This window comes from Bos grunniens, chromosome 1 (assembly GCF_055505025.1).
Source record: "Bos grunniens cultivar Pamir isolate PY7600 chromosome 1, Bosgru_T2T1.0, whole genome shotgun sequence".
Classification (NCBI taxonomy): domain Eukaryota; kingdom Metazoa; phylum Chordata; class Mammalia; order Artiodactyla; family Bovidae; genus Bos; species Bos grunniens.
In genome coordinates this window covers 118,967,589-118,982,369 of record NC_141165.1, presented here as the reverse complement: position 1 = coordinate 118,982,369, position 14,781 = coordinate 118,967,589, and the positions used below count along the sequence as shown (strand labels likewise).

The window sequence follows — 14,781 nt, the reverse complement described above, 5'->3', positions numbered from 1 at the left end:
GAAATCAGTCCTGAATATTCATTGGAAGGACTGATGCTAAAGCTGAAACTCCAATACTTTGGCCATTTGATGTGAAAAACAGACTCATTTGAAAAGACCCTGATGCTGGGAAAGATTGAAGGCAGGAGGAGAAGGGGACGACAGAGGATGAGATGGTTGGATGGCATCACCGACTCAATGGCCATGGGTTTGGGTGGACTCTGGGAGTTGGTGATGGACAGGGAGGCCTGGCATGCTGTAGTCCATGGAGTTTTGCATAGAGTTGGACATGACTGAGCTACTGCCCTGAACTGAACTGAATGTATATGTTTCCATACTATTCTTTCAATTTGTCCCACCCTCTCCTCCCCTCACTATGTTCAAAAGTCTGTTCTCTAGGTCTGCATCTCTCTTCATCATAGTAGAAACTCTGCCAAGGCAAGGATCTTTGTTTTGTTTACTGACATATATCAAACTAATAGAACAGTTCCTAACACTATTTATTTCAAATATTTCAATATTTGTTGAAAGAGCTTACAATATATTTTATGAACATCATTTCAATGCAGTCACTCAGTCATGTCCGACTCTTTGCGACCCCATGAATTGCAGCACGCAGGCCTCCCTGTCCATCACCATCTCCTGGAGTTCACTCAAACTCATGTCCATCGAGTTAGTGATGCTATCCAGCCATCTCATCCTCTGTCGTCCCCTTCTCCTCCTGCCCCCAATCCCTCCTAGAATCAGAGTCTTTTCCAATCAGTTAACTCTTTGCATGAGGTGGCCAAAGTACTGGAGTTTCAGCTTTAGCATCATTACTTCCAAAGAACACCCAGGACTGATCTCCTTTAGAATGGACTGATTGGATCTCCTTGCAGTCCAAGGGACTCTCAAGAGTTTTCTCCAACACCACAGTCCAAAAGCATCAATTCTTTGGCACTCAGCATGGGAACTAGCAAGTTACATAGTTCTTCCAATGAATAGTTCACTGAGGACTTTCTTGGCCCTCCTTAAAATGATCAGAGTTTCGCACTGAATGTTCAACTTCTTTCTTCTGTACTCTGAGGCAAATAGAGTGTTGCTCACTTTCTCTGGGTTCTCTGTGAGCTCTTGATCTCCTGGGATCTATGCCATCATTACCATCACCATCACCACCATCATCACCGTCATCATCATGGTAGCTGGTTTCCAAGATGGCTCTTACTGGTCCTTTTCTACTGGGATTCACACTCTTCTATAGTCCTCTTCCATGTTAAATAGGGATGACATAGACAACCCATAGGACACTGTGAAAATAAATATGTGCAATTTCTGAGGCTACGTTACAAAAGACCCAGCAGCTTTAGTCTTTCTCTTTTGGATCATGTATTTTGGGGAAAGCCAGGTATCAGTGTATGAGGACAAGCCCACATGGCAAGGAAGGGAGAACTTCTGTCAACATGCCTGTGAGTAAACCATCCAGGAAGTGCATGCTTCCTCCCAAGTCAAGCCTTTTGATGACTGCAGCATTTTGTCTACACTTCCATGAGAGACCCTGGGCCAGAACCATCTGGTTATGCTACTCCCAAACTCTTGATCCATAGGAACTATGAGACAAAGAAGATTTTTGTTGTTTTCTGCTATTACGTCTTGAAGTAATTTGTTACACAGTAGTGGAGAGCTTATATAATCATCACTACACTTCTTGAATGCCTTCCATGTATGAGAAAGTCTGATTTCATTCTTACATCAATGAGTTGGTAGCCATAGCCTCATACAGAGGAGAAAATGGAAGTCCAGAGAGGTTATGTCATACTTCTAGTGAATGAAAGAGTTAGGATTTGAACAAAGGCTTTTATTTTTAACTACAATGCTGTTTTGAGTAGTATAATCTTTAGAGTATAAAGCAGTTGCTAGCAGTGTCTGAACATGGTGCCCTGGAAACTTGGCAACCACAAACCACTTTCTGTAATGTTCCTTTTAAGGCAAAAGGCAAAAGCATCCAGGTACTCTGAGTTTCAGGGATTATACAAAGCTTCCCAGAATCCCCTAAGATAAATGCGTAGATTCTCTGTAGTAACAACTCTTAAGTTTTTAATTAACTAGCTAGTCAGCTAACTGGTTCCCAATGCAATGGAACACAAGGTAGGCAAGTTTAGATGATAGAAGTAGATCAGGGATAATGAATGATCCTGAGAGAAGAAAGAGATACACTGAAGTCATGATTTTAAAACGTGATAAATATTCTATCATTTCACAAATTCTCCACCAAGTCTGGCCTTCAAAGAAAGGTGCATCTCTTTAAAAGTAAGTGTAGCCTCTTACAATAGCTTCCATTGTTTTCCTGTATTTGCTTCTCTAATATTTAATCTTAAAAATGGTTATATCTTGAAATTCCCTGTCAACCTAGTGGTTAGAATTCTGTGCTTTCACTGCTGAGGGTCTGGGTTCAAAACCAAGTTGGGGAATTAAGATCCTGTATGCAAGTGGAGTGAAGAACATTAAAAGATCCCTGGCCTGGGCTTTCTCCACATGCAGTCTCCCTGTTACAATGCCTATCAGTCCAAAATAGGATTAAATGTAATTAAAGTAATTCTCCCAGTGGAGAATCTAGATGTGTATTCTAATTGTTTAATATTCTTACATGAGATTTAGACACAAAACTATGTCTGTGAAACAGGTGCAAGCTTAAAATCTAACCAATAAGTACTTAAAAATAACAGTCTAATTTCCCTAAATATATGAACCACCCCTTACTGCCATTTTTTTGTGCTCAATACTCCCATTGTCCTTTGTGTTTTAAATTCTTTTGCTGACTTATTTCCTCTGTCAGTTTTCCACAGTCAGCATCCTTTAAAATTGGCTTAGAATTTTGCTACAGAAAATGCTGAAAAATCCCTTGCTGATTGTGTATGACATGTACCCTACATAAAATATACCATATTCATTTTCTTTTTGAACAATGCCTCTTACAAACATGAGATTAAAATAGAATTGGGAAAACCATCTAGAAATAAGCAAATGGCTGTAATAGAATGTATAATCGACTGCTTTCTATGGTCACTAACACTGTATAAGGCGTTGAACCTAACTCCAAAAATACAAGGACGTCAGTATAGAGAAGAGGAGGTTGGGTATCTGCACAAATAACCAAATGGGGTGGGAGGAAGTGCTCAGCAGGAAACTTAATGAACCAGCAGGGTGTTGTGGCAGCCAATAAAGCTAATGGGCATTAACAGAAAAATTCTATCTGGAGTGAGGGAGGCTATAGTGTGCTCTGCTCAGACTGTTGTTAGGATATTACATTGTATTTTGAATAGCGAATTATTAAAGGAATAGAAGCAAATAAAGTCAGTACTCAGATAAGAAAATTCAAGATGTTGGAGTGTTTAAAATTTATGTCATATGAGAAGTGTATTCAAATATTTAATGATCTCTGTGGATTCAAGGTTTATATTTTCAGTTAAGTTTTCAAAATATGGACCTGGTACCTATGTATGGAAGAAAATAGGCTGAATCAAAAGAATAAGAAGGTAATTAGCTGCTTCAGGAGGTTTGTATTTGCAGATGCTCAAACATAGAAAACTGCTTGAGAGAGAATGCACACAGATTTATATAGCACTTATAATATTCCAGGCACTATTCTAAGCATTTCCAAATATTATATTAATATCATGAGTCTTTATAATTTTGTTGTAAAGTAGGAGCTGTTCTGACCTCATGATTGGGGAAGATGTTAGTTAATTATCTAAGGCCATTGGTCAGTACAAGCATGGAATGGTTTTACTCTGATTCAGTATCTTTTTTTAAAATTATTGTTGGCTACACTGGATCTTGGTTGCTTTGCATGACCTTTCTCTAGTTGCGTCCAGCGGGGCCTTCCTTGTGGTATGCAGGCTTCTCGCTGTGGTGGCTTCTCTTGTTGCAGAGCACAGGCTGTAGTGTGTGTGCTTCGGTAGTTGCAGCATGGGTTTCAGCAGCAGTAGCACTGGGGCTAGTAGCTGCGGCTCTCAGACGCTGGAGCGTCGGCCCAGCAGTTGTGGCACCTGAACTTAGTTGCCCCGTAGCGTGCGGAATCTTCCTGGACCTGGGGTCCCACCTGTATCCTCTGCATTTGCGGGTGCATTTTTATCCACTGTGCCACCAGGGAGGTCTTAATTTTGCCTTAGTCATGTGTGTTCTGCCTCTTCTTTCCTAGGCCCTGTTTGGTCATTGGAGAGGGAGAAAAACACACAAATGGATGCCTAATAAAAGTCAGGAAAGACATATACCAGATATTAATATTGATTTTTCTGTGTAGGTAGAAATGTGCTATGTGCTAAGTCGCTTTGGTCGTGTCTGACCCTTTGTGATCCCATGGCCTGGAGCCTGCCAAGCTCCTGTGTCCATGGAATTCTCCAGGCAAGAATATACTGGACTGGGTAGCCATTTCCCTTTCCAGGGGAACCTTCCTGTGGGTAAAAATCGATCATATTATTTTACATACATTTTCCAAATATTCTATAGTAAAGACATATTTAAAATTATAACTTTAATATTATATATTAGTAAGTAGTATAGTGTCTATTACTGTACTTAAAATAATAAAAGCATAAATAGTTAAAGCTTGAAGAAAGAACTAGACCAAGACTTTGGTCTCCCTTATTTTAGGATCAGTTTTTCTGATACAGAGTATATTCAGCATGGAAAAACATGTATTTCTGCTTTATTGACTATGCCAAAGCCTTTGGCTGTGTGGATCACAATAAACTGTGGAAAATTCTAAAAAGAGATGGTAATACCAGACCACCTGACTTGCCTCTTGAGAAACCTATATGCAGGTCAGGAAGCAACAGTTAGAACTGGACATGGAACAACAGACTGGTTCCAAATAGGAAAAGGAGTACATCAAGGCTGTATATTGTCACCCTGCTTATGTAACGTATATGCAGAGTACATCATGAGAAACTCTGGGCTGGAAGAAGCACATGCTGGAATCAAGATTGCCGGGAGAAATCTCAATAACCTCAGATATGCAGATGACACCACCCTTATGGCAGAAAGTGAAGAGGAACTAAAAAGCCTCTTGACGAAAGTGAAAGTGGAGAGTGAAAAAGTTGGCTTAAAGCTCAACATTCAGAAAACTAAGATCATGGCATCTGGTCCCATCATTTCATGGGAAATAGATGGGGAAACAGTGTCAGACTTTATTTTGGGGGGCTCCAAAATCATTGCAGATGGTGACTGCAGCCATGAAATTAAAAGACACTTACTCCTTGGAGGGAAAGTCATGACCAACCTAGATAGCATATTCAAAAGCAGAGACATTACTTTGCCAACAAAGGTCCATGTGGTCAAGGCTATGGTTTTTCCAGTGGTCATGTATGGATGTGAGAGTTGGACTGTGAAGAAAGCTGAGCACTAAAGAATTGATGCCTTTGAGCTGTGGTGCTGGAGAAGACTCTTGTGAGTCCCTTGGACTGCAAGGAGATCCAACTCCATCCTAAAGGAGACAAGTCCTGGGTATTCATTGGAAGGACTGATGCTGAGGCTGAAACTCCAATACTTTGGCCACCTCATGCGAAGAGTTGACTCATTGGAAAAGACTCTGATGCTGGGAGGGATTGGGGGCAGGAGGAGAAGGGGACAACAGAGGATGAGATGGCTGGATGGCATCACCAACTTGATGGACATGAGTTTGGGTGAACTCCAGGAGTTGGTGATGGACAGGGAGGCCTGGTGTGCTGTGATTCATGGGGTCGCAAAGAGTCGGACATGACTGAGTGACTGAATTGAACTGATGTTCAATCTGCACCTCCAAATGGAGTTTTGGTTTATTTCTTTGTAAAATTAAAGAATTGGATTATTTTTTATCTAGTCCCTTCTATTTCTGACTTTCCATGATTCTATGCAGTTTTACTGTCTTATCCTAAAGAAAAGGCAAATGATTCTAGGGTAGACATGAGAGTACCAGTTTATTAGCCTGCAAAATAAGTAACATTTGGACAGATAACCTTACAATGTGTTATTAATTCATTTCCTTAATGTAGCCAAGCTATGAGAGTATTGTTTTGTAGATCAAAATAAGTCAAATATTAGCACATTTGTAATGTTTAATGTAATACATGGAAAGACAATAATAATCAATAACCTTTCTACTCATTAGTATTGAAATTACTATCACCTGCATAGATATACTTGAGGTTCAAATAATTAGAAAATTCTACCATATAGCCTGACCAGCTTTGGAGTTGGAAATTTATATTTTGAATATGAAATCAGAATAAGTGAGGTATCAGAAAAATTAAGCTGTCTAATGATATCAGAATAAGGTAGCCTGAATTATCTATGTACCTACCTGGCGACTGAAACTCTGTTGCTTATAACCTCCATATACCACCTCCACCCAACCTTACCAGTTGGACTAGGATTCCCTGAAATCTATTGATGTGTTGAAGGCTCCCTTTCTTGCATATTGCACAGTTGCTGCTGCTGCTGCTAAGTCACTTCAGTCGTGTCTGACTCTGTGCAACCCCATAGACGGCAGCCCACCAGGCTCCCCCATCCCTGGGATTCTCCAGGCAAGAACACTGGAGTGGGTTGCCATTTCCTCCTCCAATGCATGAAAGTGAAAAGTGAAAGTGAAGTTGCTCAGTCGTGTCCGACTCTTTGCGCAGTTAGGTTCGGCCAAAATTGAAAACCCTGTGCCTTTCCTTTATCTTTGCTCCCAGACTGGATCCAAATCCCTTTCTCTAGAGCATTGGCTCACTTGAGTGTCTTTGCATATCTATGTCCTCATCCAGCTTACAGTGAAAAGTCTAAGGACTTTTTTTATTTTACCAATTTCCTGATAGTTCAGTTGGTAAAGAATCCGCCTGCAATGCAGGAGACCCTGGTTCAATTCCTGGGTCGGAAAGATCCTCTGGAGAAGGGATAAGCTACCCACTCCAGTATTCTTGGGCTTCCCTGGTGGCTCAGCTGGTAAAGAATCCACCTGCAATGCGGGAGACCTGGGTTCAGTTCCTGGGTTGGGAAGATCTCCTGGAGAAGGAAAAGGCTACCCACTCCAGTTTTCTGGCCTGGAGAATGCCATGGACTGTATAGTCCATGGGGGTCGCAAAGAGTCAGACACAACTGGGCGACTTTCACTCACTCACTTACTCAAGAAGGGGATAAATTCACAATAACCCCCAAGTATTGATGGCACTGTTTGCTCCCTCAGTGCAGTGTGAGATTCTTTTGGGCTAGAAGAAGCTTCTTAAAAAAAAAAAAAAAGAAATTCCAGGCTGAGAATAAACTAAAGTTACCTGTGAAACCAGGCACCTCTACAAAGTTGTTACTAGCAACTTTGCTGCCCAAGAAAAGAAGCACCCAAAGCAACCGCAAATGAGCTTTGTAATTCACAGATGGGCGTTATTAACAATGTGCGCCATCTGGCAGCTTCCCTTTTTTGACTAATTTGTCTTGCTAACTAGGCTCAGTTATGCTTTATGCTGCTGAGGAAGTGCATGTGCTGTCAACATGTATATATAACAAATTTTAAGATTTCACAACCTTAAAATCATTATTTTAAAAGTTTTTTTCTCTAAGTTTTGGCTACTCAGCCCTAGATATTGCTTTGCTTTCATGTACTATGTATCTTCAGTTTTTATATATCCTATTTTGACAGGGAACTTCTCAGAGATTTTCCTTTTAATCAATATGGAGAAATGTCTATTGGGTACTGCAGTGGTAAACACTAGGGAATTACAAAAGCCCCAAATTCTGAAAATTCCGAAAAATTATTATATCAGTTATTATCTGTTTTATAGTTTCAAACTCATCTTCTATGAATTCTGTAAACTTGTAAGGTTGTCTGTATATCTAATATTATTCTATGGTGTTTCTATTCTGAAGATAGCCATCATTAATCTTCCCTTTCTTCCTGCTCAATATCCTTTTTATTTTAACTAGGAAAGTGCACATTATGCCATTCTCTGTATACAGTTGCTGTGGAATTGATTAAATACAATTTCAATAACTTTCTCATTATAGCTAGATCTTGCACTCTTTATGAGAGAATATCTTACCTATTGATTATAAGGGACAGAACCCAACTCAAACCAACCCAGGCAAAACAGTGGACATTATTGATTCACTACCAGTTAGAGAAATAAAAAGGAAAGGGCAACCAGGTATGACCAGATCCAGGACACAAATGTTATTTTCAGGTCTCTCTCTCAGCTTTTCCTCTCTCTGTGTGTGAGCCTCAGTCTCTCCTGTTGTTTTGCAGTTTTCTTCTGCTGGCATCCTCATACCTGTAGGTGCCAGTTTAGCATCTTCAAAGAAAGGAGAACCAACCCTTTCCCCTCAGTTTCCACGCTGCAAACCCAGGAAGGGACTCTGTTGGGATTTGCTTATTCACCTACCTGTGAATGAATCATGAGGCCAAATCGTATTGGGCACCACGACTGATCCTGAGTCATTCTTTTGGTTAGAGGATGGGCAATCAGGCAATATTTATCAACTGAAAATGAGGAAGGCATGCTTGCAGATTAAGCAGACAAATATGGTAGCTACCATGGTTTACCACACTATCTAAGAATAAAGGAACATTCAATATTATATTTAACTTTTCATTATGGTAACCAAACATCCTGGATTTTCTAGAACAATCCTGATTTCAAACAATCTATCCCACTGAGTAACCCCATGTTCAAAGTTTTGGATTGGAGAATTAGATATCATTCTACTCTCAGGCATACAGTGATTTGGCTTTCACAAAAGGAAACCTTTTTGAACTCTCTTACATGACAATCTAGGTTTTTTTTTTTTTTTAAGCTTTAATTAAAATGTGCTAGAATATAAAGTCAAGGAGAACACGATCAATCGTAGGTGGTAAAGTATATAACAAAATACTTTCACAAAAGAAAAAATGTCTTGAAGTTTTGGGTAAGCCTCCAAATCTTGCCAGCTAATATCTCTTGCCATATATAAACTTGTGTAACTCTCAACACTGACATTTAGGCTACTGTTTTCCTGGCACTTTTCACAAGCTTATTAATTATGCTTTGAAATTTTGCTTTACAAACTATTACTTTTTAATGAGAGAGCTCATTATTTTTCATTGGAAGTACTTCACTGCCAACTGCTACCATTTTGTAGAAGGTAGGCAGACTTCAATTTAAGTGGCAGCACAAGGCTCTGTTATGCTTTTCTGTTCATATTGGCCCCAATCCGCCATCATTTTCCCTCCCTGCCAAAACAAACATTTCTCCCCACAAGGCATACATTTTTAACCCTTGGAACTTGAAGCAGCTATCAGAAGTCTACAAATTAATCTGTTCTGCCTTTGCTAACAGATGGCACACTGGCGCTAGGCACACAGAGGCTGAACTCAAGGGATTCGCAACATTAAGAGTAACTGCGAAAACTATAAGCATTCAAAAGGCACTTATTTAAGTTCACCAGACTGTGGCATTTTGTTAAAATAAAAAATGGAAGCATGAACCCCTTCCTTATTACCCTTCTCAAGTGATTTCTCCTTTGTTGAAAACAGTGCTCATTTTAATAAACCCCCAAAGGAGTACAACAAACAAATGTGACCAGTAAAAATGCAAGAGGTCGTGAACACTAATTATCATCAAACGCCACCAAAATCTTCTGGACCCAAGGGACTTTTCTTAAGTCACTGCCCACTGCTGCAATATGTGCCTTATGTGATGAGTGGGAGAACCAACAGTCGGACGAGAATAAGATGCAGATAACGGTGTGCCTTTCAGTCCAAGTTACTCAAGAGGCACTGCCAGTGTGGCTGTTTAAAAATGACAACAGGTTTTGGAAAGTGAATTTAAAGCAGAAGAATACTTTTTGCCATCTTAACATCATAAAAGGGAGAGAGTGCACCACAGGCTTTTAGGAGTCATGAGAGAGTTGGGGCATGCTGTGTTCTGATTTAAAATCCTTTTAAAGACTGCCCGTTTTTTCTTACTCTTTTTCATTTCCTGACGATAGAACAGAAAGCACTCTGTGGTATGCAAGTGACACATCATTTTATGCATCCAAGTGCTTTATTCGCTTAACCATTTTTTCCAGCAATTTAAATAAATCACAGAGATGGAATTAGATTTTCCTGAAGAGCTAGAGAAAGGCAGTGAGAGGCTGAGTCACAGTTAATTTCTATTGAGCTGATAGGAATTTTACTCCCTCCATTTAGGTGATCCTCATGTAGTTTGGAGAGTAATGTCTGGCATCTTATCAGCCTACTATAGAGGCTGCTTAAGCTCCTGACTAATGAGTCTCTGAAATATTTTTAATGAATGATAGAGGGAGGAGTACGAAATGCCCTCATGTTTATTCATTTCCTCCTTGTAATGCTGGCAGATAGATGGACTAAAAGATTGAGCACTTAAATAATTAACTCATTTAAAATGTGAATTATATGCATGATTTGCCTGACATGCTACTTGTGAAGTGGAACACACACTAAAACCTCTCCACACAGCAGTAGAGGTGGGGAGGAGAACAAGGTATTTTAGGGATGGTTAATCTGGGAAAATTTAGAAAAAGTATGAGACATTAATGGGAATGGAGAAACAGAGAATCAGATACTCAATTTTCTTCCTCCAAAACAGGGATTTGGTGATAATTTTTGATAAAGGGCCAAGTAGTAAATATTTGAGGCTTTGCAAGCCATATGGTCTCTGTTACATCTACTGAGCTCTGCCGGTGTGGTCCCCAAAGTAGCCATAGGCATTAAGTAAATGAATGGATGTGGTTGTACCACACTAGAGCATAATGTATTGGCATTGAATTTTGAATTTCCTATACTTCTGAAGTGCAACAAAATTTTCTTCTTCTTTTCGTTTTTGACTGTTGCCACCTCTAAAAACGTAGAAAACATTCTTATTCACAGGCAGGACAAAAATAGTCAGTGGAGCCACGGATGGTTGTTTGTGATCCCACTCTAGAAGGCTGTATATGCGTCTCCATTTAGTTACAGAATGAGTGTGTAGGGCTTGAGTGGGACAGAGTGTTATGTAATTGTGGGATGCTTGATTGAAATGGTCTTTCGATATTATCTAGTCCAGAACTCTTACTTTAATAATTATCCTTAGCATTTCTAGTTTATATTAAGTATGCTAGGACATATATGTCATAGTGCAGTTCAAAGAGTGGCATATCTCTGGTGATTTCACTTGGTTTAGGGTCTGCTTCTAGGTTCTGCAAGTCTAATAACATTTATCAGTGCTTTTGATTTTATTAGACCAGATGAAGCTGGCTCATGTTAACTCAGGATATTAACTTTTTTAAAGCCCTTTTTCACCTTTGCAATTTTATGAAACCTAAGGATCACTTTTTCAGAATAGTTGTTTAAAGGTTTAAAATAAAATACAATATCCAGTCATTGTTGATAATGAAAAAATATGTTAAAATACAGTTATAAAATTATAAATAATTTGTGCTATGGTAATATATACTTTTTTTGTTAGCTCAGTAAATAATAGGATCTAGTAAAGTAGTGATGAACATAAATGCTATTTTATAAATAATACTTCATATCACAATGTGATATGAGAAAATCTGTGATTTGTTTTGGAAATAAAGTCTTAGATACTGTTAAAATCTCGCAGGATACTGAAGTATATAAGCCAGAATGCTAATGTAGTAATATTCAAAGAATTACATAAGTATTCAGCAGACCAAGTCTTCGTATTGTCTTTACTGTGTTGTTCTCTCTATGGGCCAAATATGTAAGAAGTTAAAGCACAGGGAGTTTGCTTTCTGAACAGGAAAGTTGAGCAAGGATAGTTATGATTCAAATAGCTTGGTACTTCCATCTCCCCAGGTGTTGATATAGGCAACAAGACGGTCTGCTTGCATTTTCTTGCTGACCTCTCCCCTAGGCAGTACTTAAATGCCAGCATTTGCTCTAATGGAAGCTTTTCTGTTTCCTTTAGAAGCAGCTACTCTTAGTGGCACACTTTCTATATAATGGATTTTCTCTGGTTCATCTACATCTTTAGTAAGCCTCCAAACAATTTCTGGGATCCTTCAGTGAGTACCTTGCAGATGCTTCCAAACAAGAACCCCTCCTGTGTTGTACTGCAAAAATGGCCATAAAGATCCATCCACATACCCTTCTAGCTATGTCCCACCACCCAACACCTCCCCCAACACTGCTTCTCAGCTTGACGGTGTGATTTTCTTTGATCAATGGGACATGAGCGAAATGACACAAGCAGGGCCTCGAAAAGCACTTGCCCTTGGGAGTTTGCTCTCTTGTTTTTATAGAAAACTGGAAAAACCCAATGAGAAAGTGGGGGCTCAGCTGTTGGATGATGAAAGACACATCCCAGACCATGCAGCTCCTGTCTAAACCACACATGAGTGAACCAAGGGAATCTGTCCCAGCTGAATCTGTCCCAAATCAGCAGAACCTCCTGCTCTGATGCATAGATTCTGGAGTATGATAAATGTTTACTGTTTTAAGTCTCCTTGTTGTATGATGGTTTGTGTGTTTGTGTGCATGCTGTCGCTTCAGTTGTGTTCGACTCTTTGTGACCCTGTGGACTGTAGCCCACTAGGCTCCTCTGTCCATGGGATTTCCCAGGCAAGAATACTGGAGTGGGTTGCCATGCCCTCCTCCAGGGGATCTTCCCAACCCAGGGATTGAACCCAGGTCTCCTGCATTGCAGGCAGATTCTTTACTACTGAGGTACCTGGGAAGCCCTGTATGATGGTTTGTACTGCAGTCAAAACTAACTGCTTACAATACCATTTACTTTCCTACTTCATCCCTTTCCAGTGATACTATCCTCAAAACTCTGTGGAGATTACCGTGGTGCTCTGAAAACACTCTGCTGAGGTACTACATTTCTTTCTAGCCTTTGCTTAGCATCTCTCAGTATTACATTTTTTCACCGAGATGTAGAGAAGTTGCCTCAAGCATCCCATGTCTAATGCAGATATTGAGTGCAAATAACTTACTGGTTTGATTCCAAATCTCATCTCTTCTGTTTCATAGAAGGAATGTGATAGTATAATAAACTCTCTCTTAAGTTGCATTTGAATGTAGAAAAATATACCACAGAGAGAAGACAAGGCTTTACTCAAAGAAATAAACTGTTAGTAATGGAATTTCAGGAATCAATTGAGGTATTTATAGGCAAAACAGATTTCCTCACATACCTTACAACTATGTCCACAGCATCAGGGCTAGGGTGAAACCAGCAAAGTTTCTAGGACACAAAAATTAAAAAGGCATCTACTCTCAGGGTCATGTTGGTACCGAGAGTGAAAGCCATTCTAAATTTTGTGCCCCAAACCTGTTTCAGCCCTGGTTTGCAGCATTATGCAGGCCATAGTACTTACCGACATTTGCTATGAGCGTGGCAAGACACTGTTGGTTGCAACCCCAACAACCATTTCTCTCCGTTTGGTCACGCTCATAACATACCAAGTTTTGTTCAGTTGCCTCCACAGATTTCTGTGTTCACAAAGGGTCCCTGTCCTCCCCTTCCTTGTCCACCCCACTCCTTGGGTGTGAGTCATTATCTTTGTGAGGCAGGATAAATCTAAGGCAAGCATGCTGCCCACACCTCTTCCCAATGATTGGTTCCCATGGGCATGTGACCCAGTCCTGGAGAGTGGAACTTGGCAGAGTTCTTCTGAGGTGCTCCAGGAATGGTACTCTCCCTAATCAAAAGGAATATACAGGAGGAAAGCCTCTTTTCTTTTCTAAACATATTGATAAATGATGCCTAGCCTTGCTACAACCATTTGCAACCATGAGGAATAGATTGTGGACTTGCTAGAGATAACAGATGAAAGTAATGTCAAACACCTAGGTCCTTAATGACAAGGCTGACCTGTTGAATTAACCACAAATGAGCTATACCTTAGAGAAGGTAATGGCAACCCACTCCAGTATTCTTGCCTGGAGAATCCCGTGGATGGAGAAGCCTGGTGGGCTGCTGTCCATAGGGTCGCACAGAGTCAGACACGACTAAAGCGAGTTAACAGCAGCAGCAGAGCTATACCTCTGGACTTCAAATATATGAGATAATGTTTTAAGCCACTTTTAGTCAAGTTCCTGTTAATTGAAGCTGAAAGTATATTTGATGCAACCAAATACTCTGAATTTGCAGAGAGTTTTGCCTGTGGGGGAGACTACCACTTCCTTAATGCTTTAATTAAACAACATACAGAATATCTCCTTTCATTTCAAGCGTGGTTAAAGAAACAATAACAATGTAGGAGACCTGAGATCTTATGAATCAATGTAATTTAATTTGTGAGGTAAGCTGAATAGCCATAGGCTTGGTATTAATAAATACAGCAAGAAACCTGCAACTTTTTGTCACAGAGATGGAATCTCAGGACACTGGGGTGAGAAACACAGGTAATAATAAGCAGAGTACCTTTGTTTAACAATATGAGCACAATAGGAACAACATAGGAAATTGGTGGAGAAAAGAAATCTCACTTGTATTTAATATACTGAGATACACATCAGCAGTGATTTAGAAAAGCCTGCTAAGTACACACGTGATGGCCACGTTGCCACAGAAATAAAAAGAGAGACTTTATGTTCATGGAGACTTTATTTTTAAAAGAAATCAGAGATGTGAGAAGGAAACAAAGATATTATGACTAGTACATGTTTAAAAATCTGGGGTTTTCTCCATTGCTGGACTATCTGCACTGGGAGTATGAAATCAGGGAGGTGTTACCAAAGGGAGAGAAGGGAGGCTAGAGAACTAGATGAGGAAAATAAAACCCTAGAAAATATGAAAGCAGAAGGACAAAAATAACATGCATTATGAAGAAGAGATGAGAGAAAATGAAAGAGACAGGGCAGCT

General features: G+C 39.8%; 1 long non-coding RNA gene across 1 annotated transcript; it reads right to left on the bottom strand.

The window, feature by feature from the left end:
• Positions 1-820: 820 nt before the first annotated feature.
• Positions 821-13,489, bottom strand: LOC147380162 (uncharacterized). The gene is made up of 3 exons (XR_015169235.1): positions 13,291-13,489; positions 8,346-8,443; positions 821-4,159 (listed from the first exon to the last, which is right to left on the bottom strand). It is a non-coding gene; the product is annotated as an uncharacterized LOC147380162 (long non-coding RNA).
• Between the last annotated feature and the right edge of the window lie 1,292 nt (positions 13,490-14,781).